Source organism: Eptatretus burgeri, chromosome 16 (assembly GCF_056783735.1).
Source record: "Eptatretus burgeri isolate ZD-2024b chromosome 16, Ebu_testis_v1, whole genome shotgun sequence".
Taxonomy (NCBI): domain Eukaryota; kingdom Metazoa; phylum Chordata; class Myxini; order Myxiniformes; family Myxinidae; genus Eptatretus; species Eptatretus burgeri.
This window is the reverse complement of record NC_140976.1, coordinates 44,903,484-44,920,639: the sequence shown is the minus strand read 5'-3', so window position 1 is coordinate 44,920,639 and position 17,156 is coordinate 44,903,484.

Below are 17,156 nucleotides of genomic sequence, written 5' to 3'. Positions count from 1 at the left end.
CGAGAGGGTCACGACTGGATTGTCCGTCCGGTGGGCGACGTGCCGCGATTCGAGTTACGTGGCCGTCAGCACGCCGGCGGGCGCGAAATCCGTAACAATATAAAACTATCTGTATCCATATACAACAATGACACATTATCCTTATACTTTGATTTAAAATTATTATAGTAATAGTCATACATTAACGACTTTGACAATTCAAGAATTGATGTTCCCATTTAAATAGGTTTATCCATTTCAATACTCTCTTTTTTCAAATGAATAGCACAAAAGTTCTCTGAAAACACTTCCGCTCGTTCAAAACTTGGTCTATTAATTAACTTTGAAGCTCTTAGCGTTAGGGTTAGATAAAAAAAAATCAATTTATTGTTGTGAAACAAGAAGAGATATTTTTCAGTCGTGTGCTTCATATAATCCCCAAATTCATTTTTACGACATAATGTAGAACAATTCTCTCTCCAAAAATTGTTTATATCTATTGAGTTTAACTTGAATAAAATATTGTCAGGTCAAGTTCGATCTGTGACCTGCTACAGGTACCATGTAAACCTGTACTAACCTGTTCCATGGTCGGGTTGTCAGCGACTAAACCGTCTCCCCCACCAGGTTTTCTGGTGAGGGGGGTGTTTGGATATGGACACCCAGCAGGATTAAAAACAAAACCTGTCAAAGGGCGGAGGAGCTCCTTGTGAGCCAACGGCCATCCATATCTAGTGCCCAACTGTGTCTGCGGACGTCCTCGTGCAGTTGGGTTACTTCTTATTAGGAGGTTGGTGGCAGGATTTGCACTCCAGCCACCGTAAAACCCTTCATTCCGCAAAACGCAAAAACGCAAAAAAATCTGAAAACCCACTCCGTGGGAGTACCTCCTGTGCAGCTTCCCTTCGCAGGGCAGCTCACCGGATGACGGGATTGGGGCAAAGCATTCGGGACCCCCAATCTTTGATGATAGGAGGGAAACCACGGGGTAACATCCCTGGGTCAGATTGCGGGAGAGTGTGTCGGAGTGGTGCTGAGGTGTCGTCCACCAGACGGCGGTCTCCTTGGGTTAACTTGAGGGGGTCCCTTCGGGTGGGTGCCTGGATTGTCCTATCCCTAAGAGAGGATGATCACCTGTCTCTGTTATCATCTGAGCTCAAGCGTTTGGACATCGGGATTGCAGCTCTCTCTCTGAGGTTCGGAGACCGGATTGCAGCGAGATAATGGTGGGTGGTTACACCTACTATTGGTCTGGTCGCTCTGATGGTTACCATACCCAAGGAGTTGCTGTAGCTGTGTCCAATAAGCTGACCCCAATGATAATTGAGGTAACACCGGTCAACGAGCGTATTATGAGATTAAGGATTCGTCACTCCTTAGGTGTCATTTCCCTGGTCTCTGTTTATGCTCCGACTGAGGCGAGTGATCTCACCGTGAAGGATGCATTCCACGCCACACTCGAGTCTGTGGTTGATCAGTGCCCCAAACGAGATACACTTCTAGTCTTGGGGGATTTCAATGCATCGACTGGAACTGATAGGGATGGTTATGAGGTGTATGTTGGTCTCCATGGGTCAAGAACTATGAACCAGAATAGCACTAAGTTCCTTGACTTTGCAAGAAGTCATGGACTTAGAGTGGCTGGTTCATGGTTTCAGCGCCCACAAGCTCATCGCTGGACTTGGTATTCCAACGCTGGCGGTGTGGCAAAGGAGATTGACCATGTCCTCATTGATGGTCGTTGGAGGATGATCCAGAACTGCAGGGTCTACCGGAGTGCTCAGTTCCTCAATACTGACCACAGGCTTGTTGTAGCAACTCTAAAGCTGCACCTTAAATCCTGGAGAATAGTACCATCCCAGCCTAGGCTGGATGTTGCCAAGCTCAGGGATGAGAGAGTAGCTGAGGAGTTTGCGAACAGGCTGAGTGGACACTTGGGGGGTCTGGGTGCTTTGGGGGGTCCTGAAGAGTTGTGGAGCGCCTTCAAGACCACCGTCCTTGATGTTGCCGGTGGATGTCTTGGAGCTCACCGCAGGGCAAAGAAGAATTTTGTCTCTCAAGGGACACTGGATACCATTGACCAGAGTCGCAGGGCCAGGCTGAATGGCAGAGCTGAGCTGTTCAGGGAGCTGAGGCGAAAAACTGTACGTGCACTGAGGGTGGACAAGGAGGCCTATGTGCGAGGAATCTGTGAGGGGGTAGAGCATCACCTGTGGACAGGTGATTCTCGTCCCGCTTACAGGGGAATTTGCGCATTACGTTCATCCAAGCCCATCCCTCGGAGCACTGCAGTTTGAGCAGAGAGTGGTAGGCTCGTGACAGAGGAGTCTGAAGTGAAGGCCCGCTGGGCCGGATACTTTGAGCGGTTGTACCAGGCTGATCCCCCAGCTGTCAAGTTGGACGTCAAGGGTGTTACAATCCCTGTTGCTGACCCTCGAATCAACTGTGGTCCACCTTCGCTTGTGGAAACACGGGCTGCGGTGAACCAGTTGAAACGGGGAAAAGCTCCAGGGATCTGTGGCATCCATGCCGAACTTCTCAAGGCTGGTGGAAATGCTGCACTCGTGTCTTGCATGCAGTTTTGTGCTCTGCCTGGAACACAGGCATCATCCCAACTGACTGGAAGAGGGGCCTTGTTGTCCCTCTCTGGAAAGGGAAGGGTGATCGCCAAGACTGCAACAACTACCGAGGGGTGACGCTGCTCTCAGTGCTGGGCAAGGTCTTTGCTCGGATAATTCTCGATAGGGTTCGCCACCATCTGCTTGAGCACCAGCGTCCAGAGCAGTCAGGCTTTACACCAAAGAGGTCAACGATTGACCGTATCCTTGCCCTTCGTGTCCTCTCCGAACGCAGACAAGAGTTTCGGCAGGGGCTGCTTGCAGCCTATGTTGATCTCTGTAAAGCGTTCGATTCAGTGAATCGGGATGTCCTCTGGAGGATTCTTGGTCTTCGTGGGGTGCCACCAAAACTGATCGATCTGATGTCTGAACTCTACTCTGGTACTGAGAGTGCTGTGAAGTGTGGTGGTACCATCTCTGACTTATTTCCAGTTGTTACTGGAGTTCGTCAGGGATGTGTACTTGCCCCCACACTTTTCAGCACTTGTATGGACTGGATTTTAGGGAGGATGTCGGAGAGATCAAGTTGCGGTGCATCGTTGGGGAATGTCAAGATCTCGGACCTTGATATTGCAGATGATGCAGTCATCTTTGCGGAGACTTTAGACATCCTTTTGGGGGCCCTCGAGGTGCTGAATGAGGAGTCGGAGCCGCTGGGATTACGGGTTTCTTGGGTCAAAACTAAGATCCAGGCTTTCGGTGACATCTTGGATGCTGCTGTCCTGTCTGTGTCTGTTTGTGGTGAGGATGTTGAGGTCGTGGAGAGATTCACTTACCTTGGCAGTGATATTCATGTCTCTGCTGGCTGCGAGTCAGAGGTCAATAGACATCTGGGTCGGGCCTGGGGAGTCATGGATTCACTGGATCATGGGGTGTGGCGCTGCCGGTACCTGTGTGGGAGGACGAAAGTCCGAGTCTTCAGGTCCTTGGTACTTCCAGTCTCGCTCTATGTGTGTGAGACTTGGACTCTGACCAAGGATCTGAGACGGAGACTTAATTCCTTTGGTACCAGGTGTCTTCGGAGAATCCTTGGCTATCGCTGGTCAGATTTTGTGTCCAACGAGCGGTTGCTGAGAGAGACTCGGATGAGATTTGTTACCTGCATAGTCCGTGAGCATCAGCTGCGGCTGTATGGACATGTGGCTCGTTTTCCTGACGCTGATCCTGCTCACCAGATTCTCTCAGCGAGGGAGTCTCATGAGTGGAGGAGGCCAGTGGGCCGACCACGTGCCTCATGGTTGCAGCAGGTTGACCATCATCTCAAGGAGATGGGGATGGGCCTGGCATCTGCCTGGGGGATGGCCAGACGGAGGCCCCTGGAGTACCGGCAGAAAGTGGACGCAGCGACGCGCTGTTCTGGCACACGCTCCCATACCTGACCTGACCTGAATAAAATAAAAGTATTAGCATTGTTTCTTATTGAGCGATGAGGAAGTTGAAAGTATGATTGACTAAGATAAATACAATTACAAGAAGAATGTCTCCCTCTTGTGTAGTAGCTATCCATTACCGTTTGGTTTCTCTCATTAACACAATCATCAAAGATAACGAGGTTCTTTTTTGATTTATCCAAATCTTGGGGAGAATGTATATCATCCGTCTTATCACAAAGAATACAAGTTATCAGTTTTGATTTCCTTTTATTTTTCTGTGTATCACAAAATAGTTGTATTATATCTTCAATGTTGTAATCATTTAGTTAGTTTTGAAGTTTAAATAAACCGATTATATCTTCTTTTTGAAGACCAGCATTAAAACCTTGTGACAGTACTTGTTACTCAGGTTGAAAACTTCACGTTGTGAAAATTATGAAATTATCATAATCTAAAAAGTTGGGAGTAAGGAGCATCTTTAAAAGTAAGTAGGTTTTTCCACATCCGCTTGAACCAACTATGAGACATCTTAATGAGTTTGGAAGATTTTTATGGTTGTCAAATTTTATCATATTTTCCCAAATTGGTAAAAAAAATCATTCATTTATCGATTTGGAAAACATGTTATTTAATTTATTATTGGCTTTTTTAGAAACTATATTTTATCCAAAGTTTGGGTTTAATTTCAAGATAATCCATTATTTTATTTACACAATATCTTGTGTTGATATTTCCCTGAAAATGGCATTCGTGAATAATATATAACAATCCTTTGAACATTTCTCGAATATGTTCAGTTTCTTCCATTGTTAGGAAAGGTGTGTTATCACCCTCATACTTTACATTCATGTCTCTAATCAATCTTGCAAAGTAATTCATTTTTGGTGTAAATCTAAAAGAATTATATTCCTTTTATATTTTTTATTATCATTAATTCGAAGATAATCACAGAATATACATTGTTTATAGGCTTTTGAATCTGTGTTTAATCCCACTCTATCACATGCAGGATAATTCTCAAATTTGTCATAAGGAGAATCAGGGAATTCAAGGGGCTCAATGTCTAATATACTATTCACCTTTACAAAGTAAAACTTTACTTCAAGTAAAATTCATCTTCGGTATCATCTTCTGTACTTTCATTGGTGCTTTCACAATGATCTATAAAACTACTTTCATAACTATCGTTTGAACACAAACTCTCGGTACCATAACTGTCTTCTGTTCCAACAGAGATACTATCATCACTCTCATAATCTTCAAAATCTTCAGTTGAATAATGACTCATATATAATTAGAAGAAAAAACATTACCATCTATATCTAGATACTTTTCTCATAAACATATTCACCTACTACATTTTTTATATTAAAGGTAATTTTAAAATGATCCTTAACTACTATTGAACGAAATCTCATTTCAGCTGATAGATTAACATCCTTTATTTCATCAGGATTTACATCTTTCGGGTTGTTGAAATAAATACAAATTTCTCCCTGCATATTACAGATGGTCTTATCTTTCCTTTCAAAAGCTTCATCCATGAGATTTTCTTTTTTGATACTTTTTATTGTTTCATTGCTTTTTCTAGTTTTGAATACATTGCCAGAAGGAGAGGAGAAACTTTTGTTAGAGCTATTTTAATTGAAGTTCTTCTCGATATACTAAAAGCCCTTCCACTAAAGGAAATTGAAGAACTCATATTATTCACCATAATTGTTTTTATCCAATAGTTGTTATATTTATCTTTATTCAATTTTACATCCTTGACATATTTCTCAGTATCTTTTACAAATGAAGGGATTGATTGAAACTTGTCTTTTGTGTCTTGATACATTGTATTTATTAAGTGAAAAAAAGTTGGAAGATAAAATGGTTTTAAGCACAGATGCACCTATAAATTAAACGATATTTTCATCAAGAAAATTTTATTTTTAGCAAAGTTTTATTATATAAATATGGTGAATACAACATACTGTGATGTTTGTAATCATGAATATAAATGTTATAAAAAAAACACCTTCAAACCAACAAACACACACTCAATCTTTTCAGACAAATATCTCCATTTGACCAAGGAACAAAACATTGTGATAGATGTGGTAATGATATTCTTTTTAAAAAATTATAATAAACACATTCAATTACGCAATCACAAGAACAATGAAGAAAGGGTAAGTGCCACTAAATTCTCCATTGAAAACACTAATGGGGCACTTAAAGGACATGTAGAAATAAGATTGTTTCCCTTTAAAGACCCTGGACCATCTTCAATCATGGAAGCTGTTGATATTGTTAAACAAAGTATTGAAACTATAATTAAAAACACATTACGTGAAATAAAAACTTTTTTGTTTTATATGGGAGTAAAATTGAATATGGTAAAACAAGGCGATGAAGCTACTCCCTATACGAAGACAAACCCTCACTTTATCTCATCATTTCAAGATTTTTGTAAGATGTGATGTTTACGATGAACTCCAGAGACAAGAACAAGATGTTGATAACACTGTAGTAGATAGTGGATTTACTATTACAAAAATAATCGTTTTAGATACACACATCTTAAAATCAGATCCCCTTCAAGCTTCTTCTTATATTGATTTACCAAAAGAGATAAAACTTAAGAAAGCAGTTGTTAATATTCAAAACAAAGATAATAATATTTTATATGGTCTGTTATTGCTCACCTCCATCCTCCACAATGGAATCCTGAAAGGGTTGAACATTATAAGAAATACGAAAATACATTAAATGTTAAAGATTTAAAGTTTCCAATGTCATTGAGAGATATTCCTAAATTTGAGAAAATGAATAATCTTTCTGTTCATGTATATGGATTAACGGATACAAACAAAGTTCAGATATTAAAAATTTCCAACAACTACAAAAATGATGAAACACACATTGACCTTCTCTACTTTACTTCAAAGGAAATATCACATTATGCTTTCATCTAAAAATTATCAAGATTAACCAAATCACAACTATATAAGAGAAAATGCAAAACGTATCCTTCGAAGAGATGTCTCAACTCCTTTCACACAAAAGAACGATTAAATCAACATTCAAAATATTGTAGTAATCATAAATCAACCGTAATCAATTCAACCAAAGCAGGTTCAAACATATCATTCAAAGATTTTAACAAATCTATAAAACATCCGTTTGTGATATATGCTGATTTTGAATGAATCCTTGCAAAGATAGATACTGTTTCTCCAAATCCAAATAAATCATACACAAATAAATATCAAAAACATACTCCTTGTGGTTTCTATTGTAATATCAAATCATCTGTTGGTGATGAATACAACAAGTTAGAACTTTTTGAGAAGATGCCTCAGAAGAGTTTGTAAGACGAATGGAAAAAGACTGTATAAGACAAAGAGAAATAATGGTTTAAACCTATAAACCAATGTCATTAACAAAGGGAAAGAAAAATGAATTTAGAAAGAACAGTATCTGTCATATTTGTGAGGAGAAAATTGAGGGAGAGGTCAAGGTTAGGGAATACTGTCATCTTACTGGTAAATATAGAGGTCCAGCTCATTCCCATTGTAATCTTAACTACAAGCCCCCAAACTTTATTCCTGTCTTTCTTCACAACAACACTCACAATGACACGCATCTATTTATAAATGAACTTTCAAAGACATCTGGAGATATTTCTGCCATTCCTAACACAGATCAAAAATACATCTCATTCATAAACACAATTCATACATCCCCCATAACCCATATCAGATTTCTTGACACATACAAGTTTATGGCAAGTCCAATATCTAACTTTGCATCAAATATTAAAAATTTACCGAATCTTCAATCACATTTCTCAAATCAAGAAGAGATTGATCTCTTATCACAAAAGGGAATATATCCGTATGACTACATGGATTCATTTGAGAAGTTTAAAGAAACACAACTCCCTTCAAGGGAAAGTTTCTATGGCAAGTTGAATAAAACTCATATTTCCGATAGAGATTATACATAAGCTAATAAGGTTTGGGAGAAGTTTTCTATAAAGAATCTTGGAGAATATCATGATTTGTATCTTACAACTGATGTATTGTTATTGGCTGATATGTTTGAAACTTTTATAACAGTCTGTCAAAATAAAAATTCTTATGGATTAGACCCCGTTCACTATTACACAGCCCTGGGTTTGGCTTGGAGTGCTATGTTAAAAATGACAAAACAGAATTTGGAATTAATCAGTGATATAGATATGCTTTTTATGATAGAGAAGGCTAAAAGAGGAGGAATATCTCAAGTATGTTCCAAGAGATATGCTAAAGCAAATAAGAAAAATATCTTCCTGATTATAATAAGAATGAGGACAGCTCTTACCTGATGTATTATGATGCAAACAATTTGTATGGGTGGGCTATGTCTCAATCTTTACCTTATGGAAAACTTAAATGGGTTAAAGAAAACAATATGAAAAAGTTTTACAAGACATTGTTGTCTCCTCTCAAAAATAATTGGATAAAGCTGAAGTTGGATATTATTTTGAGGTTGATTTAAAATACCCAGAAGAACTTCATCACAAACATAAAGACAAACATTATGCCCCTGATAAAGATAGTCCAAGAAAAGAATGGTTAAGTGATTACCAACAGTCATTTAATATAAAAGGTAAATCTCCAGAAAAACTACTTACGACATTAAATTATAAAGAAAGTTATGTTTTGCATCAAAGGAACTTGAGACAATATTTATCTGCTGGGTTGAGAGTGAGGAAAATTCATCGGATTTTGAAATTTAAACAGTCATTGGTTAAAGAAGTATATTGATTTTAATACAAAAAGGAGAACAGAAGCAAAAACAGATTTTGAGAAGGACTTTTATAAATTAATGAATAATGCTGTATTTGGAAAGACTATGGAAAAATGTTACGAATCGACAAAACATAAGACTTGCTACATCTTGGAAACAGGCTTCAAAATTAATTAATAGACGAAGTTTTGAACGAGCAGAGGTGTTTTCAGAGAACTTTTGTGCTCTTCATTTGAAAAAAGAGAATATTGAAATGGATAAACCTATTTATATGAGAACATAAATTCTTGTCTTGTCAAAGTCCTTAATGAATGACTAATTACTATAATAATTTAAAATCAAAGTATAAGGATAATGTGTCATTGTTATATATGGATACAGATAGTTTTATATTAGAAATTAAGACAAGTGATGTATATGAGGATATGATTGATAATATTGATATATATGATACAAGGAATTATAAGTCAGGTGATGTGTTGTTTTCATCAAAGAATAAAAAGGTTATTGGTAAGTTTAAAGATGAATTGGGTGGGAAGGTCATGTGTGAATTTGTGGGTTTGAGATCAAAATCTTATGCTTTTACGTATATTGATAATAATAACATTGAAAGGTGTGATAAAAAGCTAAAGGGAATAAAGAAAAATATAATCAAGGAAACAATAAACTTTAAACATTATTACAACTGTTTAACCTTAAAGAAGGAAGAGTACAGCAAAATGAATACAATAAGAAGTTATAAACATCAATTATATACAGAAGAGAGAAATAAGAAAGTAACTTTTGCTGATAAAAGATATATTTTAGAGAATGGAATCAATAGTATCCCTTATGGTTATAAGTATGTGTTAAAATATTGGGTTGAGAATTTTAACAGGCTACCGCTGTCTTTTTACTGATTTATAAATGATAGAACCAAGCAATAAGCAAACCAAAGAGTGGAGATGTCATCAGCCTTGGTATTTAAATGGAAAACATAAAGAATGTGAGAAATATCAAATAAGTCTTATTGAAGAAATAACCAGGGTAAAAGTATTTAAAACAAATAAGCGGATAAATTTAATTTCAAATAAGTTGGAGGATGTAAAGTAAAAAATTAATATCCCTGAATGGACTGAAAACTTTGATGGTTATCAATTGAACAATGGAAAAACAATTTACGACAATCTCAAAATGATATGTGGCTCAGGAGGTGGTCAAATAAGAGCATTGAGAGAAATTTATCATTTCATTTCTGCTCAACAAAGACATTTAAACCAATAACTAAGTTCCAAAGTAATCTTTGTGAATATACTCGATGGAGATGAATGTAATAGGAAAATTAAGTTATTCCCCAAAGTGGAACATAGACAAATGTTCATTGGTTCACTCTTTGAGTGGAATGAAAATATGAAGGGAAAGAAGTGCTTTAATCAGTAAGTCTCAATTTTACATTTGCTTGTATTGGAGGGGGAGAAAATCAGTCTCCTATTTTGGGCTTTCGGGCTTGAGTCAGAAAGTTTTTCCCTTTTTCCACATTCGTTTGAATGGCTGCCTTAGAAGCCCCATTAATCCTCTACTGACTCCCCATGGAGAATATTCTTTTTTAAATGTGCCATCATAGGCTACATGGTATGGCAGCCATATTCAATTAAAGAAAATAAATTTCGACATCATTTTCTCCGAAACAGCTCAACGAAAAAAATTGAAACGTCGCATATGTCATCAACTCCCCATGGGGTGTATGGGGTGATTATGATGACATCATCAGTGAAGTGGTATTCCAGCCATAATTGGTTGAATTGAAATCTTTATCCAAAAATCTGAAACTTCATATACTGTATATCCGATACAGTATATGATCCGATATGAGTGAACAATTAAATTTATGTTGTCATTGGTGATATGGTATGGCAGGTATATTGGATTAAAGAAAAAATTTGGACTTTATTCTCTCTGAAACCACTCAACGAAAAAAAATGAAACTTGGCACATGTCATCAATTCTCCATCCTATATATAAAGCTGAGTTTGTATCTGTGGGTCATAAAGCGCCACCCATTCTACAGGCCACGTCTTCCCCTCTCTCCCCTAGCATCACAAGCACCACCCATTAGCCAGGCCACGCCTTTCCCTCCAGCCGTCCAAAAATCACCACCATCTTTTTCACTTCGTATAGCTCTGAGGGGGTCACATAGCTGCCTCTGATATACATTTGAAGACTGAACAATGCATCTTCTATCATTAAAGGTACACTTTTGAGGAAACAAACGTACATTTTGATTATAACTCAAATGAGGCAATGCATGTTTTGTTCACAGCGATCATGGCAATGGTCTAATATACACCGCAAAATGAAGGTACGTTCTAATAATGGAGAAGAAAGAAAATAGAGGTCTTTCATTTCAAAAAGAACTTTTGGTTTTCGCTCGACTTTTTAAGGTTTCTATACAAACTGATGGACATGTAATTCACATATTATATGAAGTAAATAAACATTAAAATTGGCTGGGTCATGAAATGCCTCCGTTATTAATTAGTCAGGAGGCCGCTGGGAAAATTCCCAAGATATATTTTTAACTTGTATGTACAGTGTACACGTACACTTTAAAGTTATATGAAATGTGCACATCGGCTTTTAAGTTGTCTTAAATGTACACATACACTTTCTTATACTGAACATCACCTCTGAGTTTATATTATGTACATTATATAAAATAAAAACACGTTGAAAACTGAACAAGGTGCCTTTTCATTTCAATTAAAATAGTCATGATTAATATTTGAAGTCTTTTAATTTTTTTTTAACTGTCCTTTTGTCGGCGTTTTGTATGTACTGTATTCCGTCGAGATGTCCAGAAGTGTGTTCAGTTACCAAGCAGCTAGCTGGTGCTTGGCAAGCCAGCTGTTCCTTAACTATATTGAAGGGAGTGCTTGCTTGAGTGCTTAAGCCACTTGGCAAGCACTCTACAAGAAACTTGTGAACTGAACACACCCCACATTTATTACATAGTGATGAGGATAAACAGATACATATACAGTATGAGTATATTTATATACCATGGCTTATTTTGTCCATATCGATTAATTTGTCCCTCGGGGGCAGATTTTGACATGATACGTGGCACGTTAGAGGTTGGTTAAAATCTAAAGTGGGTTTATTTTAATCAGTTATTTTTCCCAAATGTGGTGAAAAACCCTGTGAAAATTCATTTGTGGGAGGAGGGAGGGAAAGCGTGGAGATGGGAGAAGGGAGGGGAAGGGTGGGATGGGAGGAGGTAAGGGAAGGGGTTGGAGTCCGGAGGGGGGGGTGGAGAGGGAGTCTGGAGAGAAGAGGGGTGGGAGGAGGGACCACGCATTGCCTGGCAATGCCGGGTACCCCTGCTAGTAGGGTATTTAGGGTGATAATGATGACGTCATCGGATAAATGGTATTCTCGCCATAATTGGTTGGATTGAAATTGTTATCCTAACAAGAAGGCCACTCGGTAGAATGCATACTTCCACCACGTAATACCTGATCCACGAGAACATATCGGGCCCAATACATTTTTGAACAAGAAAAGAGCAATCAGAGACTGCAAACCCTCACCAGGACTTCTTTTGAGTGGTGTATTTTTATAGGTTTTCCGGTACATCCAATATGGATGCCAAACCATATGACCTATGACATCATATGTGTGACTCAAATGTTCCTCATGGATAGGCGGTTATTTGTGTAAAGTTTCACCTCGATCTTTTCAGCTATTTCAGTGAAGAAGATTTTTGAAGGTTTAAAAAACAACAATAATATGGCTGCCGAATCATGTGACCGATGATGTCAGCAAAAAAAATTGTGGACCATTTTATCCCAAGGGAACCCTCAACATTTTTTATACTGATTGGATGTAGCGTTCTACACATGCACTTATGATATCAAAATGAAGGCAGCACCTATGACATCATAAAAATACCACTCATTCCCCATGAGGAGTGATTGCTATGTGCCACTTGTGCACCCATGGCTTTGGGAACACTTGTTGGAAGTTTCCTCTTGATTTGTCCAGCTGTTCTGGAGAATATTTTTTATAGGCTTTTGGGTAAATCCAATATGGCTGCCAAACCATGTGACCAATGGCATCATGCGTGTGAACTTTTTGTTCCTCATGGACAGGCGGTCATATGTGTAAAGTTTCGCCTTGATCTGTTCAGCCACTTCAGAGAAGAAGATTTTTGAAGGTTTTTATAAATTACAATATGGCTGCCAAATGAAATGACCGATGACATCATGAAATTTTTTTCTGTGGACCATTTTATCCCAAGAGGACCCTCAAAATTTTTCATACTGATCGGATGTAGCGTTTTACATATGCAATTATGTCATCATAACAATGGCATCTATGATGTCATTAAAAAATCACACTCATTCCCCATGAGGAATGCTTGCTATGTGCCACTTGTACACCCATGGCTTGGGGAACACTTGTGTGAAGTTTCCCCTCAATTTGTCCAGCCGTTCTGGAGAAGATTTTTTTATGGGTTTTAGGGTAAATCCAATATAGCTGCCAAACCATGTGACCAATGACATCATATGTGTGAACCTTTTGTTCCTCATGGACAGGCTGCCATATGTGTAAAGCTTCACCTCGATCTGTTCAGCCATTTCAGAGAAGATTTCTGAAGGTTTAAAAAACAAAAATACAATAGGGCTGCAGAATCATGTGACCGATGACGTCATCTAAAAAAATTGTGGACCATTTATCCCTCAATGACTCAAAAAATTTCATACTGATTGGATGTAGCGTTCTACATATGCAATTATGACATCATAACAAAGGCACCTATGAAGGCATAAAATATCACTCTCATTTCCCATGACGAGTACTTGCATTGTGCCAAGTTTCAAATTTTTCCTTGGTGTGGTTTCAGAGATACAGAGGGTCAAAGTTTTTCCATTGTTCCAATATGGCTGCTGCACCACGTGACCTATGACGTCATAATTATCATAGAAACATTCTATATGAGTAGTTGCACCAATGGTGAAAATTTTGTCTCAATCTGACCAGCGGTTGCGGAGAAAAACACGAAAGTTCTGGGCGGACAAACAAAGACAGACAAACAGACAGATAACCAAACAATTGAAAAATCACTCAAAGAGGGACAACTTGGCAAAACAGCACAAAGTAGAATGGCACTCGGTAGAGCGCATACCTCTGCCAGGTGGAACAGTTCACGTTTTGTATCCCACTGATGGGCTGGATCAGAACCAAAATCCAATCCACTCGTTCTTGTCCCCTATCCGACTCATCCACCTTGTTTTGTCATAACTCATCCACAACTTTTTGAGATATAGTGATATATTTAGTTCTTGGCCCCATCTATCAATTTTAGAAATCCTGTGTTGACCTTTTAACCTTAAAATTAATTGTTAGTTGAATTCAACGACCTGACATGAAAATGCTCTTCAAATGCTCTCTTTAAAAAATAAAAAGAGAAAATGCTCTCTTCAAAAATGTTATTCTAACCTGGTGTCAGCTTAGCAGTTAGGGTGGTGGCTTGGGATCCTAGGGTCCTGAGTTCAATCACTGTTGGCTACTGAATTAACACCAGGGGGTTGACTCAGCCTCTCATCCTTGTGAGGTCAGTGAAATGAGTACCAGTGTAGCAGCCAAAAAGGCTGTACACGAAGAGAAGGGAAGGGATATCAACAGATTGATTAAATCTGGTATTGGTGTGGTGCAGGCATGATGGGCCCAATGGCCTCCTCCTGTGCATAAATTCCTTGTAAAATTTCAAGTTAATCAGATGAAAATTGAGGATTTTATAAAAATTGGCCCAAATTGGCCTTTTGGCCTATTTTGATCTTTTTTCCTCTGTTTACCTCAAAATTAATAGGTGGTTGAATTCAGTGACCTGATTTGCAAATGCTCTTCAAATTTCAAGTTAATAGGATTAAAATTTAGAATTTTAGAAATTTGGTCTATGTTGACCTTTTGGCCTATGTTTACCTCAAAATTAATAGGTGTTTGAATTCAGCAATCTAACATGAAAATGCTCTTCAAATTTTAAGTTAATCAGATGAAAATTGAGGATGTTAGAAAATTTTGCCCAAATTGGCCTATTGGCCTATGTCGACCTTTTGCCTATATTTATCTCAAAATTAGTTGGTGGTTGAATTATTTGACCTGATATGCAAATGCTCTTCAAATTTCAAGTTAATAGGATTAAAATTGAGGATTTTAGAAATTTGGTCTATGATGACCTTTTGGCCTATATTTACCTCAAAATTAATAGGTGTTTGAATTCAGCACCATAACATGAAAATGCTCTTCAAATTTTAAGTTAATCAGATGAAAATTGAGAATGTTAGAAAATTTTGCCCAAATTTGTCTCTTGGCCTATGTCGACTTTTTGGCCTTTGTTTACCTCAAAATTAGTAGGTGGTTGAATTATTTGACCTGATGTGCAAATGCTCTTCAAATTTCATGTTAATTGGATTAAAATTAAGGATTTCAAAAATTGCCTATGTTGACCTTTTGGCCTGCTTTTACCTCAAAATTAATAGGTGGTTGAATTCGGTGACCTGATATCCAAATGCTCTTCAAATTTCAAGTCAATCGGATGAAAATTGAGGATTTTAGAAAATTTGTCCCAATTTGGCCCAAATTGGCCTTTTAGCCAGTTTTGATCTCAAAATTAATAAGCGGATGAATTCACCGAACTGATATACAAATGGTCTTCAAAATTTCAAGTCAATCGGATGAAAATTGACAATTTTAGAATTAACTTTAAAATTTGGCCTATGTTGGGTTGACCTTATGGCCTATGTTGACCTTTTGACCTATGATAACCTGAAAAGTAATTGGTGGTTGAATTCACTGACCTGATGTGCAAATCCTATTCAAATTTCAAGTCAATCGGATGAAATTGGAGGATTTTAGAAAATTTGGCTTAAATTGGCCTATTGGCCTATTGGCCCATGTAGACCTTTTTGGTCGGCCGAATTTTATGAAACCTCAATGCAGGATCGTCGCAGGGTCGATGACATTAATCTCTGAAAATTTCAGAGTGATCGGTTGAGCATTTTGGGCTGGAGGCGAGTGGACAGACAACAAAACATAACAAAACAAAACAAACAAAAAACAAACAAGACACAAAAAACAACAAAAAAACAACACACACACACACACACACACACACACACACACACACACACACACACACACACACACACACACACACACACACACACACACACACACACACACACACACACACACGGAGGTGATCAACATACTTGTCAAAAAAAATCGTTTTTTTGCCAAGTAACAAACGGACCCAAATGCAATCCCCTCTCCGAATCCTTAGGCGAGGGTAAATATGATGCTATACAATACTATATTGTTTTTGGCATCTCTCAATGGAGAAGAATCACTTTGAAGATTAAATAATTCTCGTATCCAGATCCAGATTCGGATCGTCATCAAAATCGAAACAATTCGTAGCTGCCACACACCCAACGTGTCCACCAAGTTTCATCCGAATCCGTCCACAACCTTTTGAGATATCATGCTTCTATCAGTTTAGCCCAATCTCTCAATGATGAAGAATCACTTCAAAATTATGGGATCCAGATCCGAATTCGGATCTTCACCAAAATTGAATCAATTCTTCCTTATCACACACCCAACATGTCCCCCAAGTTTTATCCGAATCCGTCCACAACTTTTTGAGATATCGTTCACTATAATTTTTGGCCCTATGTCTCAATGGTGAAGAATCACTTTTAAAATTCTCGTCATCGGATCTGGATCCGGATCTTTACCAAAATCTAATCCGTTTATCCGGATTTCATCCGGATCTGTCCACAACTTTTGGAGATATCCTGCACACAAACAAACAAACAAACAAACAAACAGACAAACAGACAAACAAGAAGACGTGCAGAGCATGATACTCGCAAAATCCTTAAAAGAAATTTGACCTCAAAATAATTGATGGTTGAATTAAATGACCAAATACGCAACTCTTAAAATCTCAAGTGGATCGGATGAAAATTGACAATTTTAGAAATTCGGCCTATGTTGATCTTTTGGCTGACGTGGACCTCCAAAATAATTGGTGGTTGAATTCACTGACTTGGAATATGAATCCTCTGCAAATTTCAAGTCAATCGGATGAAAATTGAGGATTTTAGAAATACCGCTTTAGCTGTTGACCTTGGGCCTGTGTTGACCTTAAAAATAATTGGTGGTTGAATTCCGTGACCTGAAATTTAGATCCTCTTCAAACTTCAAGTCAATCGGATGAAAATTGAGGATTTTAGAAATACCGCTTTAGCTGTTGACCTTGGGCCTGTGTTGACCTTAAAAATAATTGGTGGTTGAATTCCGTGACCTGAAATTTAGATCCTCTTCAAACTTCAAGTCAATCGGATGAAAATTGAGGATT